Source organism: Corvus kubaryi, unplaced genomic scaffold (assembly GCF_017639235.1).
Source record: "Corvus kubaryi isolate FWS band 111438036 unplaced genomic scaffold, C.kubaryi_AGA036_p1.0 66, whole genome shotgun sequence".
Classification (NCBI taxonomy): domain Eukaryota; kingdom Metazoa; phylum Chordata; class Aves; order Passeriformes; family Corvidae; genus Corvus; species Corvus kubaryi.
In genome coordinates, this window is record NW_024582054.1 from 9,536,504 (window position 1) to 9,542,801 (window position 6,298).

Below are 6,298 nucleotides of genomic sequence, written 5' to 3' on the forward strand. Positions count from 1 at the left end.
CTTTGTGGCACTTCTCCTGACCATCTCCAGCCAGTCCACATCTTTTTTGTATAGTAGGGACCAAAACTGAACACAGGATTCCAAGTGTGGCCTGAAAATCACCAAACAGAGGGGGAAAATTACTTCTTTATCTCTGATGATGATGTCCTTGTTGATTTAACCCAGCATCCTGTTGGCTTTCTTTTAGACAGCAGCTCACCATTCACTCATATTGAACTTGTTGTCTACCAGACCACTGAATATTTACCACTGAAGTGCTTCCCAGACCAGTAGATCCCAGCCTGTGCTGCACTCCTGGATTATGTTTCCCCAGGTACAGGACCTTACATTTGTCCTTGCTTCATAAGATTCTTGTTAGTTTTCTCAAACTCTATTCATTCTTATCAGTCTCTTTTGCAGTGAAATAATGCTGAATTATAAAAGCTCATTTTCAATTTACTGACTTGATGAATGAGTGGCATGTTTTACTTACAGTTGCAGTTTGCTAAGTATTTTTGAGGGTCACTTCACTTTTTTATTGTCTGTTTCAGTTTCTACTGTATATGTATTCCCTCTTGGTAGGCACATTTTTCAAGAGCAGAAAACTACTCTCTTTTTACCATCTTTGTACCTGACAGAACTTTACTTCTTTAAGGATCAAAGCTCTACATTTGACAGAAAATGCTTGTATTTACTTATCACAAATTGTCATAATATAAGAGAAAATTAAGCAGAAGGACAAATATGAATTTAAGCAGCTGGTATCTTGTATTGTAACTGAAAGAGGTGAAATTTTCTTTGTTGTTTTGAAATATTCTTATATTTATCAGTTTTCAATGCTATCTAATGTTCAGGTATAGTTATGAGAAACTATTTTAAACAGTTAATATGTCCATTAAAATACAGTTAAGTAGTTTATATGCTGTAAAACACTATGATTATGCAAATAATTACGGGTGAAATAGAAGTTTGGGAAATGCTAGTACCTGCAAGATCTGCAAGTTGTAGGTGTAAATAAAATATTCATTACAGCAGTGGTAATAAGTGCAATTCCATAAGCAGAAATGATAGAGCTGGAATAGAAATGGAATAGAATGAAAATTCTATTATGTTCCCTAGCAGCGTGTTTCTTATCATTTTCTTTACCCTAACTGTAGGAGAAAACCAGAACCACCACTTTACCTCTGTACAAAACACAGGCAGAAAAAGGGCTGACATTCGGCCACTAGAGTGTAGAGTACAGACAAGTGAGAGGTGGCAGAAAAAGTGCCTGGAATAACAACTCAAACCTAAGTTAGATTTGTAAAAATTTCAGATTCAGGGTTTCATCTCAGCTGATCTCTATCCTTGCAGTAGTTCTGAAATACAGGATCACATGTTTGGAACTCAGATAAATTTCAATTATGTATGGATATGAATCATCCACGTATTTTTACCAGGTGGGTAATGAGTTACATAACACTGAGTTTTCAGAAAAGCATGGGATCTCAGAACCTCACAATGGAGCAACAGCTGAGATACAGTCTTTCTTTTTATCCTGTGATAATTTGTAAATGCCTGGTGAGGATAGGGTTAACTTGTCTTCCATGAGTGGAACAGATAATAGCAGCTGCCTGCCCTCAATGTAAGGACTGCCAGGGAGGCCAGCAGTGCAAGAAAGAAATACAGCTTGGCTCAGATGGCAAGTTACTTGCCTGAAAGGGATTTTAACAGGAGCGATCTCTGAGAAGCCTTTCATATTGGCATACAATCGGACTTGGTTCGAAGAGAAAGACTGACTAAGAGAAATCTTAACCTCTACTTCCTAACCTTAAGAGCTAATTCTGCTGTTTTCCATGTGTTTCTTGATACATGTTTCTTGATATGTGGAACCCCTTTTCACCTGAAACCCCTGAAAATAATCTGTTGAAAAGAACATGTCTACAGACATGGCTATAGACAAGTTCTTGTGCTCTTGTTACGCCTCAGTGTGAACTGAGGACACAAAAACTAACAGATCAGTTGGAAAATATATAAAATTTAAGTTCCTTAATAATAGCACTGTGTTAAATCACTGAGTGATGGAACAGTTTTAAAAAAGTATTTATTACCCACTTTTTAAAGTATGATGCCACATTAATACTTGCAATGTAATTACGCTTCATGAACATGGTGTAAACAGTCTTTTTTGTCTTAAAAATATGAACTGAAGCCTGGCTGTTATGCTTAGGAAAATTTATGTTTTGCTTTCTTTTTCAGGATGACAAGTAACCAGTATTGCACATCCAAAATAAAATAATGTTGTGTATACCAGTTGTTCAATGTGATACATTTGTTAATACACATCGTTCCTGTTCAAACTTTATGCATACCTTATCAATGACAGATGCAAATGCCTGTCACTATACTCAAAAGATTTTTAGTATTAACACATGACTATTGTTAAGAATTCCTTTTTCAAAACAGTTTCTTTTAATGTTCTGTATTTATACATCAATAAGACTTAAAATGTAAATTTCTTTTTTCTGTTTTCAATCAAAATTCAACTTGTAAGATTCACAGGCTCTAAGACTGTAGGCATTATACTGAGGTGAGTACAGTTTCTACTGTAAATAAGCTGTTTTTAAGGATTTACAAAGTTCACAGCCTCTAAACTGAGGGATGAATTCTGCCCTTGGATGAGTGTGTTGAATTCTCCTTGAATTCAATGTGAGTCCTATGTGAATGACTCAGGGCAGGAAATGGCCTTTAAAAGGGACTGATTTGCCTTTTAAGAATTCATTCACAACAAACAGAGGCTTTAACCAGTCTCCTGACTAATTTGCTGTTCAAGCGAAATAGCCAACCTCCAACATTAAGTTTGGAGAGATGATTAATCTTCAATATAAACTGGAAGGGGAAACAAGCTCTTCCCTGTATCATGTCCTCTGCTAGAGACATTCCTCTCACAGGGGTTCAGGGAATGAGGCTCTGCCCCATATTCAGCAGCATGATGGAAGCAGTCTGGGCTGGCAAGGACATCAACACACACTGGCTATTGCATAGATGCCTTGTGATTCTTTTCACCATCTTTTCTTTTTCAGGGAGGTTGGAAATGGGGACAAATAGACAATGGCCACCTCAATCCAACTTTCCAATATATAAATATATAAATATAAATATATAGTATTCCATTAGTGGGAATTGCCTTTGGAGTAAGATAAGTATTCTGAAGGGGTTAACCAGAAAAAAAGAACTGCCTTATAATACCTGCCATCTATGATTATTATAATCTTGCAGACAAATATAATTACAGTGTGTGATGTCTGTTTATGTCTGTGAAAGCTTTGATTGTGTTCTCTTGTCTGCATTACACTGCAAAACAGCATAAACATTTATATTGTATAGTAACTCTAATCCAGTGCTAATGCCCTGAGCTATGGGTGTCACTTCAAATTGCCAAGATTTATGTGATACTTTTATCTGTCTTTTTCAGGTGAATTTGATGCTAGGACATGTAGTGTTATACTGATTTGTAGAATCTAGAAAGATTAATAGGCTGCAGAGAGGAGTGAAATTACTTATATAAGAGCACGTATTATAAAATCATAATTACTCCGGTTTCAGTATCTCATACAGAAATTAAGAGACAAGCTCTAGGAACTTTGAAATTATTGAAATATTAATATAGGACCTCTTGAATTTTACAGACAGAGTAGATTTTTACAGAACAGGTCATACACAAATTCATTATAACATTTTACCAATGTGCACACCACATTTAAAATAAAAGCTCTCAAGTTGCACAGACTGCACCCCTATTCTTAAAAAATTCTGAGCACTAGAAGGCAAGAACCTAAAGAAGTAGGTGAGTATTACATATATTTGTAATTGCTTTTTCTTTAATTTATGTACATTTTAGGAGGAAAATAGTCTGACAAAAGTGAACACAGGATTTGTATGCAGCTAATGCCATCTCTCAGCTTGAAATGATGTTGGATCTTTGGTCTAGAGATAGCCAGTTCAATAGTGTCATGGTTTAACCCCACCAGGAACCAAGCCCCAGGCAGCTGCTCACTCATTTCCCCAGCAGTGTGACTGGGGAGAAAATTGGAAAGGTAAAAGCTGGAAAACTCATGGGTTGAGTTAAAGACTGATTAACTGGGGAAGCAAAAGCTGCACACACAGGCAAAGCAGAACAAGGAATTAATTCACCACTTCCCATGGGTAGGCAGGTATTCAGCCATCTCCAGGAGAGCAGGACCCCCTCACACGTAATGGTGACTTGGGAACACAAACATCGTCCCTCCAAACATCCCCCCCTTCCTTCTTCTTCCCCTCACCTTATATACTGAGCATGATGTCACATCATCTGGAATATCCTTTCGGTCAGTTGGGATTACCTGCCCCTGCTGTGTCTCCATCCAACCTTCCAGCTACCCCCAACTTCCTCTCCAGCCTGGCAGTACAAAAAGCATAAAAGTGGCTCTGTGTAAGCCCTGCACAGCAATAACAAATACATCTCTATATTGTCATCACAGTGTTCAGCACTAATCCAAAACACAGCCCCATACTAGCCACCATAAAGAAAATTAACTCTGTGTCAGCCAAAACCAGCACAATAGCCAGACATTCATAGAGAGATAATAAGGAGACTCCAAAGTATATTCTCACACTATGTGATGCACATGTACAGGCCATATAAAGTGTCACATCCTATTTGATAGGTATGTGAGGTCACTAAGGAAAATAACAACACAGTGTGAATGCTCACTTCAGTGGGGCAATAAGTCACTCTCTGAGCAGTGCCCAAATCTGTGAGATCTGTGGTTTCCCACTTCCTGGCTGCAATCAGGGAATGAGAAAAGATGAACTGGAGGAAGCTGGTGCCAGAGCCCCTTCATGGGGTTTTGGCTGCTTGGACTCACTGACAGCAGCGCAGCTGTGCAGCCTGGATTCAGAGAGCTGTTTGAGGAGGAGCTGTGGGAAGCCTTAGCAGAGGCCATTCCCTTGCACTCAGGAGCTGCATTAAATCTGGGCAATTGCCCTTGTTCCCTTTCTGGGTGCACTGCGTCCATGCAGGTGCCCAGCCACATAGCTTACTGATCTGAACCTGACCCACTGGCCAGCACTGCCTGGCTTGCTTACTGCTTCTGGACTTGCCTGCTGTCCAACTTGATGACTGATTGTCCCCAGCCCTGCTCTGCCCTCCTTGTTCAGGTACAGTGGGACTTGTCTGTCAGGCCATTGCCCTGCTGCCCTTGATCTGGCTCACCACCGCGGCAGAACAGCATCCGGCTGCTTCTCCTTCTCCTTCAGAGCCCACTATGAATTTGACTGTTGCTGGAATAAGGAAACCCTCTGAAGAGGATAACTTTGTTCAAGCTAATTGTTCAACTTCTGTGGAACACAACGTTTCCTTTGTGATACACATTTCTTTTGTGTCATTAGTGCCATTAAAATTTTGCAGGCCCATGAATGGAGAGGTTGATAAGTAGCACTTTTAATGAGACTCAGATAAAACTCCAATTACTTTGATATCCCAGTCTTCTCATATGTAATGTTTTTACTCTCATTTACATATATTCATTTGAAATTAAATATATAAGATCAAACCTCTGAGTGGCAATAATACAACATTTCTAGACACTGTAGTAGCAGTGAAGGTACGTTCTCTATATCTCATTATACATGTAAATCAGAGCAAGTAACGTTGATATAGCACGAGCAGCGCCTTGATTCTTTCTATATAAACTTAGCATAGAGTCACAGAACTGCAGTAAGGCAAAATGAACATCCTCATTCATACTGTTTATATCCCAGCTTGCTCTATGTATATAGAAATAAGCTGAGACTTTTAAATTAAAGCAAGCTTTGGCACAAACCTCAAGCACACTCTACTAAGTGTGTTATTATTTTTTGTTTGTTTCTCATGATCTGGAATCCAATAACTAAGAATGTTTTAAGACGGGGGAATTGCCTATATGAAAGTAAGACTACCATTTTGCCAAAAATGGTGCTTAATTTACCTTTGCAGCCCTTATTTGTTTGCAATTTGTGAATTTCCTCTTTACCTAAAATTAAACTGCATTTTCATGAATGGCCTTTCCATTTTTTGTATACCTATCATAATAAAAAGCTACAACCAAAGCTCAGATACAGATGATACAGCTAATGTCATGAAACACAATTTTTAAAGTTGCAAGCTGGTTTTCAGATCCTGAAAATTTCTAGGAAATACAGTAAATAGTTTTTATGCTGGTATTGGTTTGTATCATTTATGGACTTTGTAAATAAGTTGTATTCATCAGTTAGATACTATACAAACTCTCTAAATTAGATACTGGAACATAAAAGACGC